The 20,208-nt window shown below is 43.1% G+C and overlaps 1 protein-coding gene across 1 annotated transcript in view; it reads right to left on the bottom strand.

Moving 5' to 3' along the window:
- Positions 1-20,208, bottom strand: part of BRF1 (BRF1 RNA polymerase III transcription initiation factor subunit) — a 202,258-nt gene that overhangs the window by 22,865 nt on the left and 159,185 nt on the right. The gene's annotated exons all lie outside the window — the stretch shown is intronic.

Genomic DNA, 20,208 nt, shown 5'->3' with positions numbered 1-20,208 from the left:
TCAGACAACATTTCAGCCAGGTTTGCAAACAAAGCCTCATTTTTCTATATGAATTATGATAGTTTTTTTAATTTTAAAAAAATCTTCTGCCCAAACTTTAGCTGTAAAGTAAATGTATTAAATTAAAATTCATTTGGGGGGGGGGGTGCTAGTTTATAGAATCATAGAATTGTATAGTTCATTATATGCCTTAGGCGCCAGGCAAAAACGTTCCTTTTTAACCAGGCCTTTGGTTGATTTGATTGACCCTTTTAAAATGTCGAGGTTTTTTTAAGAGAGGGGTCATTGGGTTGTTGTTGATTTTGTTCTGTGAACTGCCCTGAGACCTCCGGATATAGGATGGGATATTATTATTATTATTATTATTATTATTATTATTATTATTATTATTATTCTAATTAATAGTTGGAAGGGACCCTAAGGATGATCTAATCCAATTCCCTGCAATGCAGGAATCTCAGCTAAAGCATCCTTGTCTGATAGCCAAATACCAAATACCATTCAATGAATTTAGCAAAGTAAGGGGGTCTCTGTGCTGTTACATGGTTTGCTTTCTGTAGGCTTAGTTTCACTGTAAGGTCCAGTTCGTACACAACACTACGCCTGATCACAGCTTAGTGTGAATATGCAGGCTCCCAGAAAGGAGATTGCAGTTGCTTTGCTACTGAGATAAGTTACACTATGGTTTGGGCTTAGTGTGTCATCCCAAACTGAGCTTGTGGTTTGCCTCCTAGGGAGTGGTATAACTTGTGGAGAGGGGAGGGTGTGTGGCTTAGGTATAGTCTTGAGGGCCAGATACACAGACATGTTGGACAACATATGGGCCCCAAACCTGAGGTTCACACTTCTGCCGCATGTTCACATGTCTGTGCTAAGCCATGGTTTGGCTTTGTGTTACATGCAAACCAGGTCTAGGATCTTAACCATGATTAAGGGGAAACAACAGTGGTTAGCACTAACCATGGTTAAACATCATGTCTGCCACAGTTGGTTTATTTTCTAAGCCTTGCTTCTTCTTGGGTAGCGTCAACAGCTTGACAAAAAGTTTGCCTAAGTTGTGAGGAAGCCTTTTAAAGACACTGATATAAGCTGTAACAAAAATGCTAAATGCCTCAAGAAAAACCTTCCAGTTCCTTTTGAATCTCATAGTACTTATGCTAACTTCTTAGTTGTTTTCCCCTCAAATATGCGCCCGGCAGAAGCCAGTAAGATTCCCAGGACGGTTAAGCTGCTTCGACGTATCGAGCTATACTGTAAGATCAATAAAGATACCCTGCTGCATTTTTTATTCTGAACATGCAGCCAAGGAACACTCAAGTAAAACAAAAGCTGTGCCGAAGACAATAAAGAAAGCTAATATTCCCAGATGATGGTAGTTACTTCAAAAAGAGAGAGAGGCAAACAGCCTAATTGGGAGGCCACTGTTGTACATGCTTTCAATACACCCATCCCTGTTCAGACCAGGATTGATTCCTGTTGCACATAAATAGATGATTAAGCCAGGGCTGGAGTCCCAACTTCAAAGGTTGCTATTAATACATTTGACAATTTGCCTTTATAGAGAACATGAACCAAACAAAGCACCAACAACTGCATACACTGCAGCACCATTAAGGTCCCTTGGAATATGCCGCATTCTACTGAGCAAAGAAAATGTACTGATTGATTTGGCTTCTTACTAAACTTAGTGCAACATTTGCAATTAGGTAAGCTGCTTCCTACAAAGCTTTGAAAGACTTTTTTTAAAAGTCAGTTAATGGGGTGTTTGGTGCACTCTCGGTTGCACAGCGACTTTTACACACAGCGCGTTTTGCACTAGTCAGGCTCCCCTTGTCCAGGGGGGGGGCATGCTTTTCATGGCAAAATATGAACTATTTCTTTGTTTAAAATGTCATCTAGTCCAACCTGAGTGTCATCTAGTCCAACCCCCTGCAATGCAGGAATCCTGCCCACAGCCATCCTGCTCGAACCGCCAACCTTCTGGTTAACAGCCAGGTGCATTGTGCCACAGGCTCACATTAAAATAACATCAAAGCAATGCAATAAAATAAAATACGAAACAACAATCCACTGTAGAATTAAGAACAATCCAAGCAATGTACCATGTGTGGGGGACCAGCGGCCAGCTCCGCTCTCATCCTCCCTGTTCTTGGGAGATGCAAATCACAGGATGAAAGAGTCAGCTGGTGTTAATTATCTGTTCAGCTTCTGGATGTTTCTTCCTTAGCACAAGGCAAATGGTTTGATGTCCACTCTTAACTATGGGATCTTCATCTTTCGGGGACTGGGCAGATATTTGAACACCACCATTGTGGTGAGATTACACCAACTAGTGTCTAAGGTACTACAGTACTGCCCGTTTGGAGAGTTTCATATTTTAGTGCTCTCCTCTATTTTCATCCATTCAACCTGAAAGCTTACTTCAACCACCACCCCTTACATTGAACAGTTTCTTGATTTTTATGCAAGATCAGCACTGCAGCATCAGATTGTGTCCCAGGAAGATCCAACAATAAGGATCCTTGAATAGAATATTCCTGGAAAAATTAGATATTAACTCTTCCTGTAAGTACCGTGTTTCCCCCTTTTTAAGGCGTAGTCATAAAATAAGCCATAGCAGCATTTCTAAGCATTTGAGAAATATAAACCGTACCCCGAAAATAAGCCATAGTGATAGGCGCTGTGCGGAAGAGATCACTGAGCTCCCCGAGTCAGCAGCAGCAACGCCGGCCGCAGCAGTGTTTGCTGAGTCCTTTCTTGCTTTTGGGACTTGGTTACTGTGCTGGCTTGGGATGGTGTGTGTGCAATTGCTGTTGCTGCTTCGTGTTTTTCAGCTGGATTCTCTGGGTTCTAAGCACTTTCCCCCGTTTGTTTGTGAAGCAGCACTCGGCTGCAGCCCCTGCCTCTCCCGACGGCTGCATGAATGCGAGGCTGGATTTGATCGCTATCTCCTTTTCCATTTCTTTTGTCTTTGAGCACCCGGCCCCGCCCCCTCTCCCCTTCGTGGAATGAAGAACGGAGTTTTAGCAGCATTTCCTCATTATAAAAAAAAGGTCAGGAACTTTTACTTTAACCTCAAAAATGGGATATTTCCTCTCTCTAAAAACAACTCTGACCTGAACACCAATATAACGGGGGTAGATCACCTCCAGTTTATAAATCCGCAAGTAGATCGCAGTCTCCTAGAAGTTGGGCTCTATACTTTGGCTGATTGCAAGCCTTTGCATCTTTAAAAAACAAAAACCATGCGCTTCTCAGTCTTAATTTTCCTTTAATTCATCCCCCTATACCCTCCTCCAACCATTGCCTCCTTCCATTCCTTACCCCCCTCCCTCTCTCCCCACTTCCCTCACTCCTGTGCGATCTCATTTAGTCATATACTTGCTTTTTCTGTTGTGTTGTCTATTTTATATTTAATATTATTACCCTTTATGATGTTATTTTTCCCCTTGCGATAATTATTTATTTTTTATCTTTAACTAACTTTCCTTTCCATATTTTTCCATATATAACTCAACACTTTCCCATTCCTTCTTAACTCTTTGGATAGAGTGCCCCCCCATTATTGTTGTTAATTTTACAATTCCTGGATTTTTTATGGAACCGAACAGCTCGGGTGCTTCAGAATGTGCCTTCTGTTGCTACAGGGCTATGGGGCTTCACTATTTGACCCCCCCCCCAGGTTGGGATTTTTAAAGTAGTTCTGTGGGTCCCAGGGCACAGAATCACCCCCGATCCTTTCCTTTGTCTAAACAGACCTATTCCCCCCTGACTTTGGAAGGCTGTGCTTCAAGGGTGATACCAGGGGTTTTTTAAGACCTGCGCCTCTTAAGGATTGTTACAGTCCATAACTTCCATTGCTTTCTACAGGGTTGGGGGTTTAAAGCACTGCCACCCCCACCCCACCCTGCAGGCGCTCGGAACTGGCAGCGCCAACAACGCGCCCAGCAATGTGCAGAAGAGAGCACCGAGCATCCTGAGCCAGTGGGTCCCAGTTGTACCAGCACTTTTTTTTAAAAAAAAAGACACCCCCTGAAAATAAGCCACTGTGTGTTTTTTTGAGGGAAAAAAGTTATAAGACGGTGTCTTAAAAAAGGGGAAACACGGTACATACTGGGTGTGGGTCATGATTTGCTCCAATCAGAATAGAGGGGTATGTTTATAGGTCCCTTATAGAGCGTTATAATATATATTTATGTATTTCTCTAAATTCTACTCAAGATGCATGGGCTATAAGTTGTTTGAGTCAATTTATAGTTCTCTCTTTGTTCTGGTTAGTTTAAAATTTACTTCTCTACACAATGTGTGTACACAATCATATGCACTTAAGGAATTAAAAAGGAAAAAGAGCCATTAAAAACAATTTTACTTCTCTTTGGATGATGCAAGTAAATGAAGGATCCAGGGAGGCTTCCCACACACCCACACCCACAATCCATCTTTTCTTATAAAAACGCAGGAAAGTTTAATCCATAATCAAGATATACATGATCCTCCTAACTCCTTGGTGGTGTCAGATATAATAAAAACATTTCAAAGAGTGTGGGAGCAGGGGAGGCACACAATTAGGAGTGCTGTTCTGGAGGTTTTTCCACCTTTCTCTCTCTCTGACAAAGTCCTACATTGTGCCCCAGGCACCTTCCATACACAAAAATCACTCTCGGGGTATCACAGCGCGGTGATCAAAATCCGAAGAACACTTCACCCATCGGGAAATTTAATGACTTGGAGCAGTCTGAATTATTTGCAGGCTTGAGAGGTGTCTCTCTCTGTGTGTAAGAGAGACAGAGAAGAGACAGCTTTGAGATTCTCTGTCTATGGAGACAGAGAACCAAAACAGACGTTACCTTGGCAAAAGCTCCACATTTGCAGAGATCATGAGGAATGCAAGGGCAGCGCTTAGGGTAGGATCTATGGGTGTCTCTCCCTTCTCTGGCAAGGCTCCCCTTTGGCTCTGGGGTGCCACCGGGGGAAAACTTGAAAATTGCAGGGAAGCACAAATTTTATTGCTATTGCTGCATCTGTTGTGGTTTTTATCTACTCGTTCCCCCCACCTCTGTTTTATGGTTGTGTTTCTTGGCTTTCATTTAGTTTACTGTACCCTGGGCCTGGTACCACACTGTGATAAAGGATGAGTTTAAAATATTTTAAATCAATGCAAATTTGAAGGGAGGAGTGGTGGATAGGAGAAGGGTTAAGGAAATAGCGGGTTAAGTGACCCACTAGGAAGCGGGTGGCGCTGTGGTCTAAACCACTGAGCGTCTTGGGCTTGCCAATCAGAAGGTTGGTGGTTCGAATCCCTGTGATAGGCTGAGCTCCTGTTGCTCTGTCCCAGCTTCTGCCAACCTAGCAGTTTGATAGCACACCAGTGCAGGTAAGATAAATAGATACCACTGTGGCGGGAAGGTAAACACCATTTCCACATGCTCTGGCTTCTTTCACATTGTTCCGTTGCGCCAGAAGCAGTTTAGTCATGCTGGCCACATGACCCAGAAAGCTGCCTGTGGACAAACGCCAGCTCCCTTGGCCTGAAAAGCGAGATGAGCGCTGCACCCCATAGTCGCATTTGACTGGACTTAACCATCCAGGGGGCCTTTACCTTTAGTGACCCACTGCACTGGGGGTTGGACTAGATGGCCCTTGTGGTCTCTTCCAACTCTATGATTCTATGAAATACTCTCTCCAGATCCTACATTATGAGGGAAATGCATTATAATGAAATAATGGAATTACCCAGAGCAGCCTTCGCCAAGGTGGCACCCTTCCAATGTTTTAGATTACAACTCCCATTAATTACAATGTCCACACCAGTTAGGGCTGATGGGAGTTGTAGTCCAGAACACGTGGAAGGCACTAACTTAGTGAAGGATGACCTAGTCCTAGAGTTATGAGGAATCTCCCTTTTTTGTCATGAACTCACTGGGCTGTTTCACAGAAGCTGCTTTTTCTTTGCTTTAGCCCCCCACCCCACCCCTAACATACCTTACTTGGTTACTATAAGGACTAGAATTTATGTGTAGCACTCTGAGTGCATGAAATGCTAAGTGTCACTGCAACCAAGAACATGAATTTTGAATAACTGATAATGGCCTTCATCTGATGAGAGAGAAAAATTCTATTGTCTGAGATATTTGGTGCATTTTGCATATATATGTGATGGTGATGATTATACTACATATTTGCCTCTTAACATTTCACATAAGCACACTTTCTGCATAATTAGTGAATTTCCTTTGGATCTGAACTGTATCAAATGTTGTATTTTTATTCTTTTACTGTACACTGCTTTAGAGTGTGTTTTTTTAAAAAAATTACATTAAGCAGCACTTAAGATGTTAATTTTTTATAAAAGCAAAATTAATAAGTGCCAGTGAATCTGGGTCTTACTTTCAATTTGTGTTGGCTGCAAGAAAGGTGGCCTGAAAAAAAGACAGGAAGGAAGAGGCATGAAGGGCGACGAAGGTTGAGATGATACATTTTAGTTGACCAATTTACTGGGGGAAATAGAAAAAAGGGTCAGCTGTCAGAAACAGGGCTCAGCAAAGGGCAAGAGACAATTCTCCTCTCCAAAGGCAGCATTCACAGAATCTGTTGTTGCTGTTGTTGTTAAAAGGAAAGATTATTATGCTACAGTACCTGAAGCAAATCCCTAACAATAATAATAATAATTTAATAATAATTTATTATTTATACCCCACCCATCTAACTGGGTTTCCCCAGCCACTCTAGGCGGCTCCCAACAGAATATTAAAAACACGATAAAACAACAAACATTAAAAACTTCCCTAAACAGGGCTGATAAAAGTCAGATAGTTGTTTATTTCCTTGACATCTGATGAGAGGGCATCCATTCCACAGGGTGGGCACCACTACCGAGAAGGCAAATTGTCACCTGGACTCTATTCAGTTACTGTGGCACCTCCAGCAAGCCATACCTTGGTGCCCTCTGCCCACTCTGGTTGGCTCAGCTGGCCCCTTGCTGGTCTCCCAAATATTTGAGAGGGGAGAAGGCCCGTGGGCAGTATCCCTGCCAGTGGATCGACTCAAAAGCAGTAGGAAGGGGCAGGACTGAACCGGCCTGGGATCTACTGGTGTCCGAGTTGCTCTCACAGATGCTGCCAGCTGGCATCAGGGCCCATCTGTATGGGTTCCTGCCCCCTCAGCAGCTCTGTGAATTAGTGCTGCTGTTAAGCAAAAAAATAAAAAATGGAGAAACCAATCACCATTCTCTGGCAGAAGACTTTCCTCAAGAAAGACAGGAAGGTGGTGGGAAAACATAGTGCTGATCTGCAAATATCACCAGATTTTCATGCTTTTTCGCATCTCCTGTGACCTGTTTTTGTAGGTATTAAAAAGGTAGCTACTGCCATGGGAACAGATGGCGGTCAAGCAGACAATTGGAAGCCTTCTAGAAACCTACTCCGAGAAGGTGTTGAGCATAAGTCTGGTCAGGCATCCAAAAACAGCAAGGCTGTGCAAGCAGCTGCCAGAAAACCCTTTGTTACAACAGAGAAAATGCTGTAAGTAGGAGATCCATTAGGAACAAAGTAGTTCTTCGCTGCCTGCAAATCCAACTTTTAAGAAACATTTTCATCCAGCTGGCAAAGAAAATGAATCCAAGGACAAGCTGTAGCTCAGTGTACAGAAAATAACAAGGGAAGGAACCACAGCTTTGAGGTAGAAATCACCATAGCTAACTGGTAGAGCACAGTTTGCATGCAGATGGTACCATATTCAGTACCTGACATTTCCATTAGAAAAGGATCAGGTAGCAAATGATGGAAAAGACGGATGGAGCAATCACCTGACTTAGCATGGTCATGAAGCCCCTTGGTCAACAGTGGGCTGGATGTACAAATAGCCTGACCAATTATAAAACAGCTTCCTAGTCTCCTAAAGCAATTTCACTTACGTACAGGCATAGGACTTCAATTAACACTTATTGATTCAACACCTGTGAAGAGGGACAAAATAAGGGACTGTTAAGACCAGATATGCAAAGTCTGGGACCTTTACAGTGAGATTTAACCTTTAAAAAAAAAATAACAGGGCCCCTCTCTGCCAAATCAGAACCATAGTACTGGGGGAATGAGCTTAAACTCTTCTCCTCCACAGGAGTTTGCTAAATGTCCTCCCATGGGGGGAAACATACACACATCAGATGTACCATTGTGAACGCAGATCTCCTGCATCATCATTTGGCTGGGCCCTAGCCATGATGAACTCTGAAAACGGGGGCTTTATACCATAATATTAACCCGTAAAAAGGGACTTGGGTGGCGCTGTGGTCTAAATCACTGAGACTTGGGCTTGCCAATAAGAAAGTTGGCAGTTCGAATCCCTGCGATGGGGTGAGCTCCCATTGTTTGGTCCCAGCTCCTGCCAACCTAGCAGTTCGAAAGCACGTCAAGTGCAAGTAGATAAATAGGTACCGCTCCGGCAGGAAGATAAACAGTGTTTTCGTGTGCCACTCTGGTTCGCCAGAAGCGGCTTAGTCATGCTGGCCACATGACCCAGAAGTTGTCTGCGGACAAACACCGGCTCCCTTGGCCCATAAAGCGATATGAGCGCCGCAACCCCAGAGTCGTCTGTGACTGGACCTAACAGTCAGGGGTAACTTTACTTTTATTAACCCGTAGCAAGGCACATAACCTGGGAAAGTAGAGTTTTTAATGGGCAGTTTCTAAATGTTACTTCTAAATGTTGAGTTTAAGACCGGAGTTAAAACAACTATTATCAGCATGAACATGTTTGTGTGTGAGAGAGATAGATAGCATAAGGGACACACATTCACCTCCAGTTTGCAAGGGAATTTGGCATCTTGGTGTTGTCATTGTCCTCAACTCCTTAACAACACATTGTGGTGATCAAATACTGCAAATGTTTGCAGAGGATGTGACCCCAAATGGCAGAAATGAAAAGCCCTGTCTGTAAGCACCATCTTTAGAATTATTTTTGATTTTTTTTATTATTCTAGGTGGCCTTTTATCAGTACAAGGATCTGTGGTGTGGAGCACTGAAGTCAAAAAGCTTGCATCAAGCTGTTTACCAAAGGCGGTCCGGATACAGTATTATTTATTAGAGGATGTTGGGCACGAACAGCTGCTCTGGATCAGACGGAAATGTAACCCTCGCCGTTGTCAGCAGAAGCTCCCCTACATGCCTGCAGCGTTCTCTGCTCTTTGAAAGCCAAGGATTTCACATCAGTATTTATTGCTGCCAGTTAATGAATGGAAATCTCATGCCTAGTTGGATTTTGCAATCACTGTTTTGAATGGGCTCGGTGCAATGGATATATTATGTCCATGTGTGCAGGAAAGACATCCAAAGATCCTGGTTCACAGGCAGGTAGGCATCCAGCTGTCTTGGGAGACAACAGAAGAGCGTGCCATTTAGTAGCACAAACAGGCTGCCTGGGAATCTGAGCTGCCACCTTTCTGCTGCAAAGCAGCAAAATGGAGCACACAATTTGCAGCAACGTTTCTGATACACATGTTTGATGAGTTAAGTGGGAGAAAAGTACTACGGAGAAGGGACTTGTAGGGGAAAGCACCTACTGCTGCCTTACCCTTGCAAGTTTTCTCACCCCCGCCTTGCAGTAGAGAAGCAGCTCCTAGGCTAGGGGCTAGACCTTTAACTGCCTGAGACAAAGGAGAAATGTCCCTTCCCCAATTCCACAGATGTAAGTCAACTGGACTGACTACTGAATTTTAGAGATAGCAGATGCCACCAAACCTGAGAAGAGAAAGCTAGTTTGGGGAGCACAGAGCTGGTCGTGTAGTTAGTCCACATAGCTCTGTCCTCCAATGGAGAGAATGTTTTTTTTTGGGGGGGGGCTCAGAAGGACTGCTAGGGGGGTAGCCACTGTCCCCCAGCACACCCCAGAATCTGCAACCTCACGCTGCCCTGTCCAAGGCTCATATTTGATGGACAACTAGCACCACTCAGCCAAAAAAGCAAGAACAAAGTCAAAAATTATTGCTGGAGTTGTTGCTCTGGGGAAAGGTACCATACTAAAAACGTGGCACAGTAATACGTTCAGCATCTCCAAGCTTTTTCCTTCCAGGTTGTTGTCTCCTCTCTTTCCTCTCTTGTTTTCCACCCACCCACCCCTATAGCCTTTGGCAAAAGTGTTCCCAAGATGTGCCACTGTTTTACAGGCCTCTACCCGGTAGATCACTGGACGTCTGTGGTAGATTGTAGTAGATCATGACAAGCTCAACAACTTTGCCTGTAAATAACAATGGGTAGATCACAGCCAGTATTTTTATAATGTGAGTAGATCACAGTCTCTTGGGAGTTGGACTTAATAGTAAGGATAACCATAACAGCACTAGCAAAAAACGCCTACCCTTTCTTAACAGCCAATATTCCCTCTGCCAAACAGTCAATAAGGGCGCTAATGGAAAGAGTTGAAGGCAAAATAAATATGCCACTTTTAATCAATCATAAACTACTGTGTCATCAATAAGCTTCCATTGTTGTGACATACTGCCTTTGGTTACTTAGAAGCAAATGTGATGAGGAGCCCATACCTGCATACTAATCGCCAATGCTATACAAATTTAATAAATGACTTGGGAGGGGTGGTGTCTGTGTGGACTGCTGTGTAATTTAGCTGTGGCTCTATGATTTTGCTTAGGGAATGGGGCATCTGAGACTCGCAACTTATACAAATCATCTTTTGAGTTGCCGTTGCTTTTAAAAGAGAACCTACTTATTGATGCAATTCATAGGTAAACATGTTGTGAAAATCCTTCCATTCTACAATAGTCTTCGCATTCCAAAATGACGACTGCAAAGCTGCTGGCGAGACCTGTGAACCCAGAGAGAGATCTCTCCTAAAAAATGCCAGGAGCAAATATTATTACCAGCCAACCCAAGAGGCATGACTAGCAGGGCTGCCTGGGGCTGGCAGAAAAGTGGGGGCTCAAGGTTAAGTGGGAAATCCCCCAAGAAGGAAATACATCTTTCCTCGGCTTATTGAAGATGTCCTAAATATCTGCAACCCAGATTAAAACTTCTGTGCCGCTCCCTCCACTCAAAAATGGCATCTCTGGCAAGAACATGCCCTTAATCATAGAAGGCAAGGGGAAAGGAAAGGGGCCGTCAACTTAACTTTATTCTCTCTTCTCCCCAAACTCCTCTATTTTCCTGTTTTCTCTTTGTGGGGAAAATAACACTCCAGTCATGTCCAGTCAGCTGCAGTCCTGGCTCATCCTGCCGCTTACCCAATTCTGACATTAAAAAATCATGACTTTAAATTTATTTCCAGCTAGGAACCCTGAATTTAATTTCCCATCCACTGTCCGTCTTTGCTAGGGACTATTCTTCTTCCTTGTTTAAAATAGCAATATCCAACAGTATTAGCCAGATTGCAACACTGCTAGAGGCTTTAATGGATCAGTTCCTTGTCAAATTCAGCTGTGAGCAAGGAAGGGCGTGCATTAACTTCGTTCAAGGACATTCGTCGGAGTCAGTGGAACTATCTCTGAGAGCTGCAATAAGGCAACTAAGCGTTAACTTGAGGACCAACCAGGGATGAAAGCCCCATTCAGCCATAAAGTTCGATGGGTGGCTTGGGGTCAGTGACAATCTCTCGGCCTAGAATTTGACACCATTGCTGAAACAGCTGCACTGGCTGCTCATCTACTACTGAGCCAGGTTCAAGATCCTTGCATTAAAGCCTGAACAACTGAGGTCCAAGGCACCTCAGGGATCCCCTGAACCCTTATTGTATCCCAGCTTGATAATGGCTATCATCTGTAGGAACACCGTTGCTCGTTCCACGGGTTGGTGAGGCTCATTCAACAACAGCAGCAAGAAACCAACCTTAGTGCCATCAGCCCAGTTCTGTGAAATACTCTGCCAATGGAGATTCAGCAAGCTCCTTCTGTGCCAACTTTTAAATGCCCGCAGAAGACTTTTCAATTCTGCCAGGCCTATGCAAGCAATTAAGAATGCATCTTTCCACAATGGTTAACTCTCTTCATTTTTTTACAGTTTTTCTTATACAGTCGTGCCTTGGTTTTCAAACAGCTTAGTTCACCAACAACTTGGAACCCGAACGTCACAAGCCCGGAAGTAGGTGTTCTGGTTTGCGAACTTTGCCTTGGAAGCTGAACGTCTGGTGCGGCTTCCAATTGGCTGGAGGACGCTCCTGCAGCCAATCAGAAGCCACGCCTTGGTTTCATAACATTTCGGAAGTCAATCGGACTTCCGGAACGCATTCTGTTCAAAAACCAAGGTACGACTGCATGGGTTTTGTTGTTTTTCATTACTGTAAACTGCTTTGATATATTTTTAATGACATATCAGTATATAAATATTTTTATGAATAAATAAATAACCTACCTCACAGGGTTGTTGAGGGAATAATGGGGGAAGGGGCAGAACTGTGCATGACAGCTTGAGCTCCTTGGAATAAAGATGGGATATAAATATATATATAATACTGAATATCAAATAAATGCTGTTAACGGCTTTCATCCTTGGGCCTACAGCACTGGGATGGTCCCTCCTTGGTTTATCACAGGGAATGAATTCTATTTTCCCCATACACTGGGCAGTGAGAAGATTCAAAGGATTAATCTGCAAAAATAAAGATTCCTAGTTGTATTGTCTATAGGCTGGATATTGGCATCTTGCCTGTGCACAGTTTGCAGTTCTTTCTGTGGCATATACCCTCTCTCTCTTTTTAAAGTAAGCCAGTATCTATAAGTTGTTGTTGTTTAGTCATTTAGTCGTGTCCGACTCTTCGTGACCCCATGGACCAGAGCACGCCAGGCACTCCTGTCTTCCACCTAAATAGTTCTAAACAACCTAAGAACCACACCTGAAAGTAGAACACTAGAATAGTTGAAACAAAATTTTTAAAATCCTTCCAGTAGCACCTTAGAGACCAACTAAGTGTGCATGCACACAAAAGCTCATACCAAGGACAAACTTAGTTGGTCTCTAAGGTGCTACTGGAAGGAATTGTTTTATTTTGTTTCAACTACAGCAGACCAACATGGCTACCTACCTGTAACTAGAATTAGAATACAGTAGTTGAATAGCCAAAAGTGCAAAAGATTTGGCCATTAATAATAAATTATGTGCTCCAAACTAGCTTGATGTTAGAAAAAGGCAGAGTGGTTCTTTCCAACACAGTATATTCTGGAAAATCTGAATTCAACCCACAGTATCTATTTCCAACAAACTATAGTAAAATGGCCAATATAGTCCACACCCAGAAAAAAGCAGGTTTCCGGTTCTTTTGATCAACTATCACATCAACAAACATGATGATTATCTGTGTGCCCACCCAACAGCTTCAATTAAATGAGGTAATGGAGTTTCCTCCACCAAAATGGAATGTTTTCTAAAACTCTGGTTTTGCATCAATTTCTTTCCTATAACTAAAACAGGATGTCAGACCAATTGCGCCATGCAGGGTAACTCTCATCATTTACTTTGCTGGTTAAAACTTCACTTCTAAAACTGTATTGCAGCCAATAAGGTTCTAATTTAAAAACAAAGACAAATAGCTTTTAACCCCCATGCATTTGCTACAAAGTTGAAAATGGCCTGTGAAAGTAATGAGACACGCACTTTTACCATAAATACTGTTCTTGTATAGGATTTTTGCTAATCAATATAGCCAAAATGTACCTTGTAGGATAATTAAGCAAAGAAAGATTGTCTGGGAGATGGGCATAGTTCTTATGTTCTGAAAATGCAGAACTGCTCTGGGAACCAAAATCTATAATCTTCTGGCAAAAAAATAGAGATGCTGATTTTAACCTATAATACAGTACCTTACACAGCTGAAGCCCTGTGTAATTTATATTTACAATCAGCCTCCTTACCATTTGCCAATCATGGACCATTGGTACAGGCCATGAAGACTTACTTAATGGTGCAATGAAACATCATGTTCAAATAGGAAGAGCAGAGAGAGGGGCATTTTTGGCAGCTGCCCCAAAGCTACGGCTGCAACCCCTATATACACTTGCCTGACAGTAAGTCCTACTGCTCAGGGCAGGTTACTTCTGAGTAGGCAAGCACAGGTTTGCATTGAAAACCACTCAAAGCCTGAGAGCATGGGTTTTTTTGGGGGGGGTGTTTTGTTTTTTCAGTTGTTTGACTATTGGTACCAGGGTGTTAAGCCTGTGCAGTCCACTGTGCTGTGTTGTTGAATAAGGCTCCAGGAAACCAGGGTTTTTCTTTCGCATTGATCAATGAAATTTACTGGATGATCTGGAGCCAATAAGGTATTTCAGTGATTACTATTTCTCCGGAGTGCTGTGAAGATAAAAGTGTGTGGGTGGGTCTGTTTAGAATTGTGTGTGCCAGCACAAAGTCACGCCAGCGGTCTTCCCCAACCTTGTGTCGTCCAGATATTGCAGATTACAACTACAGCTGTGCTGCTTGGGCATTTGGTCTAAAGCCTGTGGTGGACACCAGAATGGGGAAGCACGCCTTAGAGGAAAGGTAGAAGAGAAAAGTAATACAATACCTTAGAATTGTAGAATTGGTAGGGACAAGGCTCATTTAGTCCAACCCGCTGCAATTCAGGAAACTTTTGCCCAACATGAGTCTTGAACCCACAACCCTGAGATTAAAACTCTCATGCTCTACTGTCTGAACTACCAAGACAGGGGTACTCATTCACATGCCAATAGCATATTTTTCTCAAATCTGTACCCTTGAGTCTACGGAACTATAATGACCTTAAAAAACAACAACATAGCAGTATAACAAAACCACAAAATAAAAATTGCAAATTAGTATAGGCCAAAGAACCTGTGGAGACTTCTGGATGTGAATGACTCACAGTGGCGCATAGCCCCAGGGCCGTCTTGAGCAGATCGCGCCCCCTGGTGCTGAGGGGCGGAGATCGCTCCGCCGCCTGCCCCGCCCTCGCAGGCCGCAATTGGTTTCCGCGCGGCGAAGCGCCCAGCTTACCAGCCCCCCGCCCTGGTGCACTGCGCCACCGGGGGTCTACGTAGAGCCGGGCCTGCATAGCCCTTTCTTTCATCTAAAGTCTTGGTGTACAGTTTCCAGGATTTTTTTTAAAACAGCATTACTTTAAAGGGCAGGACATTATTCCAGAAGGTTACAGCCCCTCTAAACATCACACACACACACACACACACACACAAATGTTGCAGCAAACACAATCCATCTCCCGCCCCGAGGGTTGCAAAGAACAGTGATTTCCACTTTGTGTTGCCTGGAGATATATATGTAAGCCTGTAATACAAGTCTTGAAGATGGAGACACAGGTTTGCCTCCTCAAAACAGAGCCTTTTAAGAATAATTTCAGGGTACGTCTGAGGTTAAAATTCATTTCAAAATAAAATCTTTCCCCCCAAAACCCCTGGAGGCATTTCATAACCACCACTAACATGATTTCAGTCTTGAAGACATTCATGTTTGAGTGTGAGTGTGTACAGTGGAACCTCGGTTTATGAACACCTCAGTTTATGAATTTTCGGTTTATGAACGCCGCGGACCCATCTGGAACGGATTAATTCATTTTCCATTACTTTCAATGGGAAAGTTCGCTTCAGTTTATGAACGCTTCAGTTTATGAACAGACCTCCGGAACCAATTACACCCATGCTTCAGTTTATGAACGCTTCAGTTTAAGTACTCCGCGGACCCATCTGGAACGGATTAATCCACTTTCCATTACTTTCAATGGGAAAGTTCGCTTCAGTTTATGAACGCTTCAGTTTATGAACAGACTTCTGGAACCAATTGTGTTCATAAACCGAGGTACCACTGTATAGGGGAAGAGGCAGGGAGAGACAGAGGGACAAGAATGACCTTCTGCCTTAGAAGAGGTCCCAGTGTACTTTTCAGGGCTGCTTCATTTCTTCCAGGATTTTCAAAGATTAACCCGGAACATTTATTCTTTTTATAATACTGCCCATCTTCTTGTAAATCACTGCCAGTTTTAAGTATCAGGAAACAGAGAGCCGTCACATTTTAAAATGTAGTGATTTGAAAAGTCGTTCAGATCCAACATTTGCCAGGTGCAACAGGTATAGTATATAGTATATACTATACTATATAGTAAGATTCCAGTTCAAGCAAGTACAACATGCAACTAGATGTTTCTCTGGGCACAGCTCTCTTTCTACTGGCACAGAAAAATCCAGGTACAGAAGTAAGAATGGAGCAAGTTTTCATTTAGCTGTGACTAAAGCAGATTTAAAAACAACAATACCACAAACCGAGAAAGATTAGTGGTATAAACCTAGGCTCCTGCTTTACAATAGTGATAAGAAATTAAGAAACCATGTTGAAGCTTGACAGTAAGCAAAAACCAAAAATTTCACCCAAATTGAACTATGATTTGTTGATAGAAGACACTTAAGAGAAAGCATTTTCCATGTGAAAATTAGATCTGACCTTTTCCTATTAGGCAGCTTCAAATTACATACAGTGAAAAGTGTAATTAAAACATATTTACATAAAACTGAGCGTCCCCCCGAAAAATATGCAAACCTTTTCATTAGCCCTGGAGTTGATGATCTTATTATGTATTGCTCTGGTGATCTGCTTAAAAGGTATCTCTTCCTGTTTGCGCATTAAAAACACACCACCACCACCAACAACAACAACAGATAATTGCATGCAGTTTGTAATAAAACAAATCACACCGTAATGTAATTAGCATTTGAAAATACAGTAGTGGCAAACTTGATGCCCTGGAATTAAAAGATAGGTCTTCCATTGGTTTTTAAAATGCAATAATTGAAGTCCCACAAATTTTCAAACTAGTAATCGGAAACAAACACCTTCCAAACAGGCTGCTGTACTGTTGTTGTTGTTGTTGTTATTATTATTATTATTATTATTATCATCATCGTCATCATAATCATCATTTATACCGCACACATCTGGCTGGGTTTCCTCAGCCACTCTGGGCGGCTTACAGCAAGTATCCCTTTGGCTTTGACAGTTCGCAAGGACAACGGCAGTGCCCTTCAAGAGGGAGAGGTGTACCTTGCTCGGCATTTGGGAGTTGCCCTCCCAGTGTAATACTCAGAACTTGCTTGTCCTCAAAGTACAGGAATTGCAATGATCTGATACCATACACTGCCTTATCTAAAACTCTTCCATTCACACACATTTCCTAGAAAAAAAATTTTTGGGGGGTGGGGGGGGAATGAATATATTATTAATACCCCACCCATCTAGCAGGGTTTTCCCAGCCACTCTGGGCAGCTTCCAACTGAATATTAAAAACACAATACAGCATCAAACATTAAAAACTTCCCTAAACAGGGTTGCCTTCAGATGTCTTCTAAAAGTCAGATAGTTGTTTATTTCCTTGACATCTGATGGGAGGGTGTTCCACAGGGCAGGCGCCACTACCGAGAAGGCCATCTGCCTGGTTCCCTGTAATTTTGCTTCTCACAGTGAGGGAACCGCTAGAAGGCCCTCGGAGCTAGACCTCAGTGTCCGGGCAGAACGATGGGGTGGAGACACTCCTTCAGGTATACTGTACTGAGGTCATTTAGGGCTTTAAAGGTCAGCACCAACACTTTGAATTGTGCTTGGAAACCTCTTGCCTTAAATGCTTTGTTCATTGGTCTAAAAGTCATAATGGTCATAATCCAAAACGAATTTTAAAAAAATTCAGAAAACAGAGGCTTTGAGGGGAAATGAGGGTGGTCTCCCCATCATTTCCCCCTCCCCTCCAGGCCTTCACATTCCTCAGAGGGAGGCAAGTGTACATTTCTGAGCCTAGTTCTCACTTTTCAAATTGCGGCTTGCAGTCAGCCTCCATTAGACCCAAGCCCTTTTTTTTCTGGTTAAAATGTCACAACTCGACCTTGAAGGCTTAACTTGCACTAACTGAAATATTGGATAAAAAGTATCCCCCTTGCAGTTGCTTATTAGGCAAACCTCTGCTCCTGTCAGATAAAATATTACTAAAACATTTAAGTTATCTCCGAAGATAAAACCAAGGAGATTATTAATCACTGCAAATTAAATGGCTAGTAAGATCTGTGCTCACGACTTCTAGATGGAGAAACACAAGGGGCTTCGTTGTCAAATGAGAAGTGTAGCACGTTCTGTTCTTAATTGCACATAAATTACTGTGATTATTGTATTGCTGAGGAAAAATGCATTTATCCACTAACACCTCGGAGGAAGAAATGTGAACAAAGGAATTTATGCATCACATCCAAGAATAACGATGAACAAATGAATTTATGCATGCCATATGATGTACTGCGTTTAGAGTAATGGAAGAAAAATCAAAAGGTCTACTGTAAATCTTTAATCCTGAGAAAAATCAAAATAATCTATACACTTGCCAAGTTCCTAAAATGTGACATTCTAGATTTAGAATGCAAATTTCTACACTTGTATGCACATCCATGCCTTCTGAGCGTATGCTTATGAAGTTTATGAAGCTGAGTCAGGCCATTGGTCCATTTAGCCACTCCTGACTGGCTATGGCTATGCCGAGTCTCAGCCAGAAGTCTTTTCCAGCCATCCTTCCCACTGGAAATGCTGGGAAATGAAACTGGGACCTTTCACACACATCTGCATTAGCATTTAGCTATAGCCTAGGGTGGCGGGTGGCGCTGTGGTCTAAACCACTGAGCCTCTTGGGCTTGCCGATCAGAAGGTCAGTAGTTTGAATCCCCGTGATGGGGTGAGCTCCCATTGCTCGGTCCCTGCTCCTGCCAACCTAGCGGTTTGAAAGCACGCCAGTACGAGTAGATAAATAGGTACCGCTGCAGCAGGAAGGTAAATGGCGTTTCCATGTGTTGCTCTGGTTTCCGTCATGGTGTCTCGTTGCGCCAGAAGTGGTTTAGTCATGCTGGTCACATGACCCGGAAAGCTGTCTGTGGACAAACGCCAGCTCCCTCGGCCTGAAAGCGAGATGAGCGCTGCAACCCCATAGTCGCCTTTGACTGGACTTAACCGTCCAGGGGTCCTTTACCTGTACCTTAGGGTTGCCATATTTCAAGAGGTAAAAATCCAGACACAAACGTTGTTGAGTTTTTGGGCAGGGAAATCGCCCAAAAAGTTGATGAGCTTGGGGGGGGGGCTCTAGAAATGGACACTAACTCCACCGGGCGAACCTGGATATATGACAACCCTACTATAGCCTAAATCCCAACAATCTAAGAAGGGCTTAACCTTGTAAAACAGCTGCTAACCAGAAACAGAATAACACACAAGAAAAAAAAAACATTTGGATATATTTGTGTGACGAGTGTCTATAAAAAATATAAATAATAACACCACTATTATCTGTGTGTTCCATGATGCCACAATGAACAAGCCAGTCAATGTCTATTTCTTCAAGTAATGCAATCTCCTCTTTGCTCCCTGCCTTCGTTTCACCTCTTTGCAGTCGTATGTTGTAACGGAATAGCACAACGACCTTTAGAGTATCTCTTCAGCTGACCCAGGATCATTGTAAGCCTTACAGAGAAAAGTTATAATGGAGAACAGAGGATGACACCTGTGGCTCTCAAACAAAGGCTGCAGCGCCTGAGCAGAACACAAAGATTTGCCACCTCAAATTATCTCTGTGTTAGCATATGGGATGCAGGAGAGAAGAAAGTTCCAAGAGTGTCAAAGACAAGCTTCAGTGAGAGATTCCGAGTATGAAATGGCAAACGCCACAACAGTAAATTTGGATTTGAAGGAAACACCTAGCAGCTCGGTTGCTATCAGTCAGCACTGTGGTCATTGGAACTTGTAATAAACACACACACACACACACACACACACGCTAAAGCAAGAATAGCAAAGGGGGAAGTCTACCTACATTCATGGGTATTGAATATTCTGAACTGTTGGCAATCTCAGAAATTGCTTGTTTTTTAAAGGGATTTGATAAATAGATGGGGGTGTATGAGTAGCCACTATTACTAGCCAGATGCAAAGCCTCCATTTCCAGACATATGTCACGGACTGGTTGGATGCAGAGGAATGGTGGGAGGAACCAGCTGGGGAACCCCCAAGGGAAGAAGGCTCAAAGCCAGGGGAGTGGTGGTGGGATGACAATGAGGGTTCAGAGAGAGAAGACTGGGAAGAGGAGGTGTCAGAAGCTGGAGGGGTAACAGGGCTTGGTGAGTGGAAGGAGTCTGTGGCAGAGAGACATCCAGAATCAGAGGCAGCAGCTGAAGCAGGAGAGTAGGAGGAGGGAAGCCCAGTATACCTGAAGGAGCATCTCCACCT

Source organism: Zootoca vivipara, chromosome 1 (genome assembly GCF_963506605.1).
Source record: "Zootoca vivipara chromosome 1, rZooViv1.1, whole genome shotgun sequence".
Classification (NCBI taxonomy): Eukaryota; Metazoa; Chordata; class Lepidosauria; order Squamata; family Lacertidae; genus Zootoca; species Zootoca vivipara.
The sequence above is the reverse complement of the archived record's forward strand: the minus strand, read 5'-3'. Positions and strand labels throughout refer to the sequence as shown.